Source organism: Procambarus clarkii, chromosome 35, assembly GCF_040958095.1.
Source record: "Procambarus clarkii isolate CNS0578487 chromosome 35, FALCON_Pclarkii_2.0, whole genome shotgun sequence".
Lineage (NCBI taxonomy): Eukaryota > Metazoa > Arthropoda > Malacostraca > Decapoda > Cambaridae > Procambarus > Procambarus clarkii.
Window position 1 is genome coordinate 7128079 of NC_091184.1, and position 13648 is coordinate 7141726.

General features: G+C 40.9%; 1 long non-coding RNA gene across 1 annotated transcript in view; it reads left to right on the plus strand.

Annotated features, from left to right (window-relative positions):
- The first annotated feature begins 258 nt into the window (after positions 1–258).
- LOC138371213 (uncharacterized) overlaps positions 259–13648 on the plus strand; it is a 49406-nt gene continuing 36016 nt past the window's right edge. The window contains exon 1 of the long non-coding RNA XR_011230338.1: positions 259–493. This is a non-coding gene — a long non-coding RNA (uncharacterized lncRNA). The remainder of the gene's footprint in view (positions 494–13648) is intronic.

Here is a 13648-nt window from a genome sequence, read left to right on the forward strand (position 1 = left end):
TCTATAAATTTTGCAAGTATTTACCTCCTTAAAATTGTCTTAGATTAAGGACCTGCCCGAAACGCTGCGCGTGCTAGTGGCTTTACAAGACTGTAATTACCATAATTGTATCCTCACATTCCTTATGTACATTCTTGTATATGCATAAATAAATAAATAAAATAAAATAAAATAAATAAACGTCAGCAAAGATCAGTAACCAAAGAAAATGGGAAGAGCACCGTGGCGGGTAAGCGAGCGAGCAAGTGACGTCATCACAACAAAGGTTGCTATAGACGTCTCCACGACTCGTGAAGTTCGCCTGTCTTAAAGACCTGTGTCCACAATACCCGCCAAATTGTCCCTCTCACAGTACTCTCAGGACACTTGTGACAGTGTAAGTGTGTGGTGAGGCCACACCATTGAGGATATACCACGAGGGAGAGACAAAACTGTTGAAGGAAGGAGTCACTGGCTCCACCTGACCACCTTGTTCCTCGCACTCTCATCATCCGTAAGTTCTTGAGTACTTTCTGCTCCACCATTGTCTTACACCTCAACATGCAATTGTTGGGGTGTGGAAATAGGCCTATGGCAGTGTTGGGGTGTGGAAATAGGCCTATGGCAGTGTTGGGGTGTGGACATTGGAATATCGAATATGATAATTTTTATAATAATAATAATAATAGAGAAAATCTACTGGGACTGTGTGGTGTTGCAAACCCATGACCAAGGCATTGCCAGCTGCATACTCTACCACCGTACCACCACTGACTTCCTAAAAGTCTTACAATCAGATTTCTACTGATATCACAGGAAGTCCTGAAGCCAGGCCAAGTTTTACGTAAGGCCCCTAAGCACTCAGGTGAAGGGGTTAAGTATTGTAGTTGAACACCGTATGCCCATCTTCAGATACACAGAAAATCGCACTAAGGAGATATACATCAATGAACAATCCACTGGGGCTGTGAGGTGATGCAAACATTGCAGGTTCGCATCGCCTCACAGCCCGAGTGAATTTTCTCATTGATGTATATCACGTTAGTGTGATTTTATGTGTAAATAATAATATTAAAAATATTATTATTATTCAAAAGATTGTGTACAAAGAACATAAGAGTAATAAATGAATAATGGCTTTACCATTGTGATCATTGCTGTCTTCTTATATGTGCTATCAATCTGCTGTATGGTGTCTGTTAATCTTGTTTAAATTAACAATCAAGTTGACAATGTAATCAACCAGAGCTTTAATAAACCAATGTGCTTTAATATACTTACTATTCTCTCTCATCTCATTTTTTTTTCTTGCAATGTATGTTATCATTTTATTAATTCTGCTAGAATTTACCTACTTAAAATTATCTGTTAGGTAATAGTTAGATAATGACCTGCCCGAAACACTGCGCGTACTAGTGGCTTTACAAGATTGTAAATACTATGCTATGTATTCTCTAACACAATGTACCTTCTTGTATATAAATTAAATAAATAAATAAATCCATAAGGGCCGTGAAGAGGGTTCGAACCTACATCAGAGAAGATCCCAGACGCTCCTTAACCACTTAACTGCGCCAACCGAGAATACGCGGTTTGCCAACCGAGAAAGCTCATTTTGATTTTTTCGTACCCATTCTAAATGTGTGCGAGGTTGGTTGTGTACGAAATGGACTCTTAGGACCTCCAGTGAGAGGTAGCCATCTAGGAAAAAATTCCCCTTATGCCCTAGGGCTGCTGGCTGGGTTAGTACCGAGTGGCACACGCGCCTCTGGCTCCCAAACACCTGTCCGACGCGAGTTGAAAGATCGTGCTTTGTCGGTGAAATTCAAACCTTAATGTTTGAAGAATATAAGGGTCATAATATTGGTGAAGCTAGACGCAATAGGACCTAACACAAAGATCAGATGCAAGTGATACAGCACCTATGAGGACCATACAGCGAGCGTATCCAGTTGTAGCTCTGAGCGCCACCCTTGCCCATCTATGCTATCTCCAATTTATTTAGATGATACATAGATGAATCGTTTTCTGCATTCAGTGATGATGCATCTGATACAAGTAGCATAGATGAGCAGTGTTAGCGGCTTCCATGGTGGTGTTTTCCATAGATATTTTCAAGAATAGCTGAATCTCTTCTTTACTGACGGACACTCTTTGAGGCTGGCTGAATCTCTTCTTGTGTGGGACCTTACAAGGGGATCTTTTCACGACTACCTTACAAATTGATCTTTCCCTGTAATCTTTTCAAGACTACCTTACATTTTACAAGCTTGGCTACATACTACCTACAGGTACTAATGCCAAGGGTGTACATGAGTGCGTTATTTGCAAGCACACAGAACAAAGAAACAGGAAGCGAAATTCTATCTGTACCTGGTGCAACGAGAGCGAAGTTGCGCTGTGTACCCTGGACTACTTCATTGATTATTACTCACTTCCGAAGTACTGAGTGTGTAATACAGTGTGTTACTGTGTAAATAGTGTGTGAAACTGTACATATTGTAATTTTAGTGAATTTTTAACACGTAATATTGCGACAATAAACATTTATTGTGGACACATTACTGACACATGTATCACAGTTTCATGGAACATTATGAACATTCTGCTGTATACATATTGTAAAGGATACAAATATGCATCATATATGCACACAAGCATAAGAAATATTGCCGGAACAACCGTGGACATTTTCAAGAGGAAACTAGATTTATTCCTCCAAGGAGTGCCGGACCAACCGGGCTGTGGTGGGTATGTGGGCCTGCGGGCCGCTCCAAGCAACAGCCTGGTGGACCAAACTCTCACAAGTCAAGCCTGGCCTCAGGCCGGGCTTGGGGAGTAGAAGAACTCCCAGAACCCCATCATCCAGGTATCAACCAGGTATACGATAAAAAAAAAAACAAATAAAACCAAATTGGAAATACATAAAACAGATAATTGAAAATATATTTGTGCCAACATCTGGTGCTTGAATGGCCCGCGCGACCGTGTCTGGGCGTGTCACGCACGGGCGACCAGCCCCTGATGACATCACAACGCACCTTGTCCACATCCCCAGAGCCAAAGTAAGTGGAATTTGGTATTTATTTTTACATAGATATTGTGAGAGTTTTAAGTGGTGGAATAAATGAAATTGTTATAAGGAATTGAGCTCGGAAAATTTCTAAGAATTTTCTTTATTCTTTAACCTTTATTCCTGTCGTGATATTCAATTAGGTCGCCTGAGGAAGGACTTGCTTAGCTAATACACCAGTGTAGTAAGCAGCTCATTCCTCACTTTGGGACCATGTATGAACAATTGACTAGGCGCGAGCAAATGCCGAGACCCCAATGAAAATTGAAATCCCCTCCACTTGGTCGTCGACCTTCGCCAATCGCTGAAGCGAATCTAACGAGTAGGTCCTGGGCTCTCACAACAATAATTTATTGTTATGTGGTGCCGTATATTTGGTCCAAAACTCAGAATCGGTCTCAATTTTATTAGTCGAGTGTGAAGAACACATGCATAACAATAATAGTGTGTGGGGTGTAACGAAAAGACAGTGTTAACCATAACAACTTAGTTTATTCAATAAAGTACTAACTACTACAACAAAACAAAAAGAAATGTCAATGACGTTACTCGAAATCCTTCCTGTGACACTATCAATGACAGCTAGACACCAGCCCCTCGAACTGCATAATGAACTAACTCGAACATAAGCGTGAGCACAGAGGCATCAATCAAGAAAAAAGAACTAACAGATCTATAATCACAATTACAACAAATGACACAGTGGGTTTTGAAACACGTCTCCAGTAACCTAATAACTGTTCTACGCCTCAGTGCAGTCTACACCTGCAATGGCGGATGCAATGCAATCAAATCAATAGTCTTTCAATGACAACAATAACTAATGGGTTCACTGGCAACTCCAGCAAACCTTCCTCAAATTAATCCTTACGTTAACACTCCGTACCACGGATGATCAACAATCAATAACAATTGATTTACGTTAATAACACAATAACATTTACGTTAATAACAAAATAGCATTTACGTTAATTTAATAACTCTTACAACTGTCACTAGTAACGCAGAAATTACACAACACTCTACCTGTCGAGCATTCAGTGAGAAAATCCCATTAATTAATCCCTGTACTACCAGACAGCTGATTAATCTCTTTACTAGTTACGTTAATTTACGTTAATCAGTTACTAATCACTCAGCGATGGTAAACTCTGATTTACAATGTCCAAAGTGCTAAGAGAACGGTAATCACTCGTGATTAGCTTTAGAGTAATTAATTATTATCCTCAAGATCAATAATTAAACAATAAAAATACGCAACCTTTCACACTGGCTCAGCAATTTACATTAAGGTATGAATTCCGTCTAAGCCTTCCATACTCAGACCAATTCAGGTGGCTAATAACAGTAATTAGCTCCACGTTTACGTTATTCTAAAATGACGTTACTCCTCCCACGAGTCAATCAAGTGCCAGTACTTCCGGACAGATAAATAATGACGTTACGTTAATGGAACAATGAAGCATTCGTGTGAGTCGATCAAACAAGGATCGAGGTTAATTATTTTGACTTCCTGAAACACGTCAATTACCCGGCCCACTGACCATTAATTACGACAGACAATACTGGTTGATACCTGGTTGATGGGGTTCTGGGAGTTCTTCTACTCCCCAAGCCCGGCCCGAGGCCAGGCTTGACTTGTGAGAGTTTGGTCCACTAGACTGTTGCTTGGAGCGGCCCGCAGGGCCACATACCCACCACAGCCCGGTTGGTCCGGCACTCCTTGGAGGAATAAATCTAGTTTCCTCTTGAAAAAGTCCACGGTTGTTCCGGCAATATTTCTTATGCTTGCTGGGAGGGTGTTGAACAACCGGGGACCTCTGATGTTTATACAGTGTTCTCTGATTGCGCCTATGGCACCCCTGCTCTTCACTGGTTCTATTCTGCATTTTCTTCCATGTCGTTCACTCCAATACGTTGTTATTTTACTGTGTAGATTTGGTACTTGGCCCTCCAGTATCTTCCAGGTGTATATTATTTGATATCTCTCTCGTCTTCTTTCTAGTGAGTACATTTGGAGGGCTTTGAGACGATCCCAATAATTTAGGTGCTTTATCGCGTCTATGCTTGCCGTATATGTTCTCTGTATTCCCTCTATTTCAGCAATCTCTCCTGCTCTGAAGGGGGAAGTGAGTACTGAGCAGTACTCAAGACGGGACAACACAAGTGACTTGAAGAGTACAACCATTGTGATGGGATCCCTGGATTTGAAAGTTCTCGTAATCCATCCTATCATTTTTCTGGCTGTTCAATATTTGCTTGGTTATGCTCCTTAAACGTTAGGTCGTCAGACATTATTATTCCCAAATCCTTTACATGCTGTTTTCCTACTATGGGTACATTTGATTGTGTTTTGTACTCTGTATTATGTTTAAGGTCCTGATTTTTACCGTACCTGAGTACCTGGAATTTATCACTGTTAAACATCATGTTATTTTCTGATGCCCATTCGAAAACTTTATTAAGATCAGCTTGAAGTTTTTCAATGTCTTCAGCCGAGGTAATTTTCATACTGATTTTTGTGTCATCTGCAAAGAATGATACGAAGCTGTGACTTGTATTTTTGTCTATATCTGATATAAGAATAAGGAAAAGCAGCAGTGCAAGGACTGTACCCTGAGGTACAGAGCTTTTAACTGCACTTGGACTAGATTTTATATGGTTGACCGTTACTCGCTGAGTCCTGTTTGACAGAAAACCGAGTATCCATCGTCCTACTTTACCGGTTATTCCCATTGACTTCATTTTGGGTGCTGTCACGCCATGGTCACATTTATCGAAAGCCTTTGCGAAGTCCGAGTATATCACATCAGCATTCTGTTTTTCTTCTAATGCCTCAGTGACTTTGTCGTAGTGCTCAAGTAGCTGTGAGAGGCACGATCTTCCCGCTCGAAATCCATGTTGGCCTGGGTTGTGAAGGTCATTGGTCTCCATGAAATTGGTGACCTGACTCCTAATCACTCTCTCAAATACTTTTATGATGTGCGATGTTAGTGCAACTGGTCTATAATTCTTTGCCAATGCTTTGCTCCCTCCCTTGTGTAGAGGGGCTATGTCTGCTACTTTAAGTGCATCTGGTATCTCCCCCGTGTTCAAGCTCTTCCTCCACACTATACTGAGTGCCTGTGCTACCGGCACTTTGCATTTCTTTATAAATATTGAATTCCATGAGTCTGGACCTGGGGCTGAGTGCATGGGCATGTTTTCAATTTCTCTTTCAAAATTTAGTGCGCTCGTGTTGATATCAGTTATGTTTACAGGGGTTTGAATATCCCGCATAAAGAAATTGTCTGGATCTTCCACTTTCATGTTTATTGAAGTGCTAAACATGTCCTCGTACTGCTTTTTTAGGATTTCACTAATTTCTTTGTCATCCTCCGTGTATGAACCTTCACTTGTATGAATAGGTCCAATACTGGCAGTGGTTTTTGCTTTTGATTTCGCATATGTGAAGAAATATTTTGGACTTTTCTTTATTCCTGATTTGCTTTCTGTTCTAACTGCCTTTCTTCAGTTTCATATGAGTGTTTCAATTTTCGCTCGATTTCTTCAATCTCCCTATTTAAATTAATCCTTCTTTGACAGGAAATTTGTGTCTGCATAATCAGTTCCGTTATTTTTTTCCTGCGTTTGTAGTGTCGTCTGCGTTCTCTTTCTATGTTGGATCTCTTTCTGGCTTTCCTCAAGGAACATGTTTCAGACAGACTTGATACGCTTCCGAAGTCAGTTTTTCTATTCCTTCTGTAGGACTTGTATTACTTAGAACAGTTTCCCATGGAATGTTTGTAAGTTTCCTGTTTATTATCTCCCAGTCTATCCATTTATTATTAAAATTGAATTTACTGAATAGCCCCTCTCGCTTTATCAACATTTTAGGTCTATTCTGAGTATTGATGGTCGTTTGCACTTCAATGAGCTTATGATCTGAGTATGTGGTATCTGATATTGTAATGTCTCTGATAATGTCTTCATTGTTCGTAAAGACCAGATCTAGAATATTTTCATTTCTCTAATTCTTATCCGGCTGACGGCTAGGCTCCTTGAGACTACCGAAGCTGCTTGCAGGAAAGTAAATTAACCCAAACGTATTCTACGTTACTCAAATTGTCAAAGAACAAATTCTCTTACAGCAATGGGCGTTCCCTTGGTTACGTTATATTAATTGCCTCGCATCACCTCACTGAATACTGGACTTCGATGTCCTACCAGATAAACAGGAGAATACATGTGTACCCAAGTACTCGTCTACAGCCGAGTTCACCCACGACAATGACAAATCACACTAACAAATCACAGTGATTTACGTTACAATGCGGTTGCAATGACAATTCTGCAGAACCTAGTAAAATAATATACAGGACATGAACCCTCTAGAACACTGCCCCACAATGACTTTACTGAACTGCAATCACATACGGTGATTGCTCAACTCTAGCAACAATCACCATCAAATAACAACCCCTTTGCAATAACATACTCGGCAAGTACTATAATTTCCAAATATTAGAATACTGCACACACTTACTTCCTGTTGCAAATGACCCCAGTGCTCTCAATAACCCCTAGAACATAGGTCCACACATTGCAATCACCACAGTAAATAACACAATAACACTAGGCACCGTGACACTACGATTATATATATATATAATTACTGCTGACACATGTAGCCTACAGTTATCAAACGTTATTGGGAACACTAAGGAGATCTCGCACTCCTTAAATCACATGGGTGAGTGATTTATCGATCCCGCATGCCGATAAACACTCTCGAGAGTTACGTTACTCGACAGAGCGATGGCGGTCTCTCCAGACAGCCTCGTCACTCACCAAATTCTACCAAAATTATGTTAATACTGCAACCACAATACATATATATATATATATATATATATATATATATATATATATATATATATATATATATATATATATATATATATATATATATATATATATATATATATATATAAATCACACTTGTCACATCCCTGGGAACAATACAAGAAATTAAGACCACACTGTGGTACACTCCATAATAATCATTGCCAGGAATCACTGACGTTACACATTAACCTGAGCGCTCAGTGTTGGAATTCCACACCTGCAAGACTACACATGGAAATGATATCACTCCATCCCACGGACGATCAAAAATGCTTTAATTATCACAATGGAATATAATTATTACATGGACATCCTCTCTGTCCGTGGCTAATCTATGTATACTCTGTTCCCGTGTGTACCCACACACACACACACACACACTCACCATCACCATTTCAGGGAGGGTAAATCTTGCCTTACAGGCTTGATAGAATTCTACGATCAGGTGACACAGATTAAGCAAGAAAGAGAGGGCTGGGCGGACTGCATTTTCTTGGATTGTCGGAAAGCCTTTGACACAGTACCGCATAAGAGGCTGGTACATAAGCTGGAGAGACAGGCAGGTGTAGCTGGTAAGGTGCTCCAGTGGATAAGGGAGTATCTAAGCAATAGGAAGCAGAGAGTTACGGTGAGGGGTGAGACCTCCGATTGGCGTGAAGTCACCAGTGGAGTCCCACAGGGCTCTGTACTCGGTCCTATCTTGTTTCTGATATATGTAAATGATCTCCCGGAGGGTATCGATTCATTTCTCTCAATGTTTGCGGACGATGCTAAAATTATGAGAAGGATTAAAACAGAAGAGGACTGTTTGAGGCTTCAAGAAGACCTAGACAAGCTGAAGGAATGGTCGAACAAATGGTTGTTAGAGTTTAACCCAACCAAATGTAATGTAATGAAGATAGGTGTAGGGAGCAGGAGGCCAGATACAAGGTATCATCTGGGAGAGGAAATTCTTCAGGAGTCAGAGAAGGAAAAAGACTTGGGGGTTGATATCACGCCAGACCTGTCTCCTGCAGCACATATCAAGCGGATAACATCAGCGGCATATGCCAGGCTGGCCAACATACGAACGGCATTCAGAAACTTGTGTAAAGAATCATTCAGAACTTTGTATACCACATATGTCAGGCCAATCCTGGAGTATGCAGCCCCAGCATGGAGTCCATATCTAGTCAAGGATAAGACTAAACTGGAAAAGGTTCAAAGGTTTGCCACCAGACTAGTACCCGAGCTGAGAGGTATGAGCTACGAGGAGAGACTACGGGAATTAAACCTCACTTCGCTGGAAGACAGAAGAGTTAGGGGGGACATGATCACCACATTCAAGATTCTGAAGGGGATTGATAGGGTAGATAAAGACAGTCTATTTAACACAAGGGGCACACGTACTAGGGGACACAGGTGGAAACTGAGTGCCCAAATGAGCCACAGAGATATTAGAAAGAACTTTTTTAGTGTCAGAGTGGTTGACAAATGGAATGCATTAGTAAGTGATGTGGTGGAGGCTGACTCCATACACAGTTTCAAGTGTAGATATGACAGAGCTCGATAGGCTCAGGAATCTGTACACCTGTTGATTGACGGTTGAGAGGCGGGACCAAAGAGCCAGAGCTCAACCCCCGCAAACACAACTAGGTGAGTACAACTAGGTGAGTACACTGTACGTCTGTGTACACAAGACGCAAGTCCCTCTGGACTGACAAGATGACAATAAAGGGTGATTATCTCCTCGTCCACACTTCACTTCACCTCCACAGGTGCTGCGTGACAATGTGGACGGAACACCTGACTTCGAATTCAAGATTTAAGAGACTAACTGATCACCAGAAATACACACATAGGTATTTACTCATTCATACTGCCGGCTTACACACCATTCCCATACATCAGGCACCCCGCTACGGGTGGCTGCCTCAGTCACGGCAGTAGTAGGTGGCGTAGGCGGTGATAGTACATCACGTGGTATTTTACGAACAATTGGCGCGCACTCGAACCCCTCCCCTCACAACACGGCTCAGTTCGCACCCTCGACCCACCGGTAAAGCGAGGCGTTCGTACCCAGGTGATGCGCACAACGATAGCATCTTACACAAACATGGGAAATCTGCCTTAAAACTCTGACACGAATTTCCCCGTTCCCATCGACTGCTACAGAGTACTAGCAGGTATTATTAATAATCACTGGTATGGGATCTACAAGTCTGTTACTGCTCGTATGCACATTACCCCACAATCCCAGATCACTGTACCTCTACCCACTGTACACAATGTCTTTCTCCAATCCAAGCAACAACTTCGGCCGGATTCTGTGACGACCCCCGTCGTCGATGAAGCAGGAGGTGAAGCAGTTGAGTAATCAACCCACCACGACGCCCTATACTCAATTTGGCCGAATTGAGTACAGAGAGCATCTTGACAAAGTGGCAGCTATGTTCAGAATGACACTTACACCCGCAATTCCCGCGTCCTCCTCGAAATAACCAATGAGAGGAAGGCATACAGCGGCCTACCCCTCTCAACCAATCAGCGATGGTGTAGCACAGCCCCTAGGGCAACTCCAAGATGGCCGACCAACATGGCGGCTCAAGATGTTTACTAAGATGGCAGCTGTTTCCATGACGATGACTGGCTAGCGCGCGGGAGGCCCACAGCTCACCCCACGCCTGGGGCCTAGCTGTTCCCGCGCAAAGTTGAGTCTCGCTCAAGCCATACAATGAGGTTACCTTGAGGTGCTTCTGGGGCATAGTGTCCCCGCGGCCCGGTCGTCGACCAGGCCTCCTGGTTGCTATCGGCATATCTCTGCTATCGGCATATCTCTGCTATATCTCTTCTACTCTCATATCATCATGCTATGAGATGATGCTATCGGCATATCTCTGTCCACAGATGTGCTACTCCGGCCAGGGTAACATTTCTGGACTGCTGATGAATGGGGCTCTCACATGAGCCCAAACACTAGATGTTTCGGTTGCTGGTTACCAAGCTTAAGTCCGCACACTTAACAAGTGTACTGGCCTCCACAGGCATAAGAGCACTATTGTAAGTGAGCTGGTGAACCATCTCCTCACAGACATGTTCAGGGAAGGGAATTTATCATTTTACAAAGAAAAAATGAATTTTTGGGAGCACTTTATTTCATGCGCACAGGGGGAATTTCACAATAAACTCGGCGCAGCATGGTGGTTAATCGACTGAGCTATGACACGGATAATAATTGCAACCGAGAAATCAACTTGACCTACCACAGATCTTGCAGTCTCTCCGAGACACAAACCAGGTTTTTACACAATTCCCCCATGCACCTGAGCTCTGTCAATAATCTGTTCTACCTCTTTGCCCTTACTTCATTACACACTCTCGGACGTAGGTTCGAACCCTCGTCACGGCTCTTGTGGATTTGTTCATATCAAACTTGAAATGAAACAAACAAACAAACTCATTTCAAATTTGTTCATATCAAACCTACCCATACTATCAAAAATATTTGAAAAAATTATCTACAAACAGCTCTACTCATACCTCGTAAAATTTGACATACCCGGCCCCTGTCAGTTTGGCTTCCACTCCCAAAAGAGTACTAGCGACGCAATTATTAGTCTCCTTGATATAATTTACTCAGCCCTTGACAAAAATGAGTTAACGACTGGACTCTTCATTAACCTGAAAAAGGCCTTTGATACTGTTAATCACAACTACCTCTTGTGTAAACTGCATCATTATGGAGTCCGAGGCCATGCCCTGGACTATATCCAATCCTATCTTAGTGATAGACACCAATGTGTAGCCATCAATGATATATCCTCTCCTACTTTACCTAACCATTGGAGTGCCACAGGGCAGCATCTTGGGACCTCTCCTATTTCTTATATACATCATTGGTCTGCCTAATGTCACCAACATTCTGAAACCTATATTGTTTGCTGATGATACTACCCTCATCTACTCTAACCCCAACCCACATACACTAAATAATGCTGTTAATAATGAACTAAAAAAAAGTCCACTTATGGATGTCAACCAACAAACTAACACTTAACATAGAAAAGACCTACTACATCTTATTTGGAAGCAAATCAACAAATGCAATTCAGCTTCACATAGACAATGTTAACATTAGTAATAGAAATGATGGAAAGTTTTTTGGCCTATTCCTAGATAAGAGACTCAACTTCAGCACCTACATACAACACATAACTAAGAAAGTCTAAAACAGTTGGTATACTCTCCAAAATCAGATACTATGTACCTAACTCTGCTCTCATCTCACTATATTATGCACTAATCTATCACTATCTTAATTATGGTATCTGTGCATGGGGTTCAACCACTGCAAACCACCTCAGGTCCATCATCCCCCAGCAAAAATCTGCTATCAGAATAATAAATTCTGTTTTCAGACAACACTCAGCCCCCTTGTTTAACTCCCTAAACATGCTAAACATAATCTCATTCCACACATTCTTTTGTGTCAACTACATTTACAAAGGCCTGTTCTTAAATGCAAATCATGTTCTGAAACTCTCCCTGGACAGATATAATAGGACCCATTATCACCACAACAGAAATAAATATCGCTTTGTTATCCCCAGAGTCAAACTTAATCTGTACACACACAATCTATGCAAATAATGGGATCTAGTCTATGGAACTCACTCCCTAATGAATTGAAAAGCTGTCCAACTTTTGCATCATTCAAAAACAAAACTAAAAAGTACCTAATCTCATCTGCATAGTTTTTTTACCTTGTTGCTTTAAAATTGCAATGTATCTAGTGCTACCCAATCTCCCAATCTTCATGTACCCAACCCAAACAACTTTACCATTGTTATCATTGCTGTCTTCTTATATGTGCTTTCAATTTGCTGTATGGTGCCTATTAATCTTCGTTTAAATTTCCAATCAAGCTGTCAACGCAAGCAATCAGAACTTTAATATAACAATGTGCTCTAATATTCCTACTAATCTCTCTCATCTAACTTTTTTTCTCTCTTGCAATGAATCTGTTATTTTATCAATTCCGCTAGAATTTACCTACTTAAAATTATCTGTTTGATTAAGGACCTGCCCGAAACGCTGCGCATACTAGTGGCTTTACAAGATTGTAAATACCATGCTATGTATTCTCACAAACCCAATGTACCTTGTATATAAATAATTAAATAATTTAATAAATAAATAAAAAAATTTGATGCATCACGCTATTGTGATTTCTATGTGTAGTAAGAGTATTGTTCAATTGAAGGGACAGCAGTTACACATACTAATGAAGCCACTATTACGCAAAGCGTTTCGGGCAAAATTAATAGTAATATAGAAATTTTTTAATTATTGTTGTGATGGGGTAAAACACTTAATACTATAAGAGAAGTAAGCTAACAAAATGAGAATGTTCAAGGAAAATAACAAATTAATACAAAGGTGATACATAAGGATGACAAGCATTTATTTATTTATTTATATACAAGAAGGTACATTGGGGGTTAAGAGAGAACATAGAAATGAAGTTGATTTTACATTCCTGTAAAGCCATTAGCACGCATAGAGTTTCGGGGAAGTCCTTAAACTAACAGATAATTTTAAGTAGATAATTTACAGTAAAATTGACAAAAAATATGTACAGGTACTTTACAGCCTTACTTTACAGGTACAGAGTATAGTCAGAGTACTGGCATAGATTATTACATTACGGAGTCAGTAGTTCTAGCAACA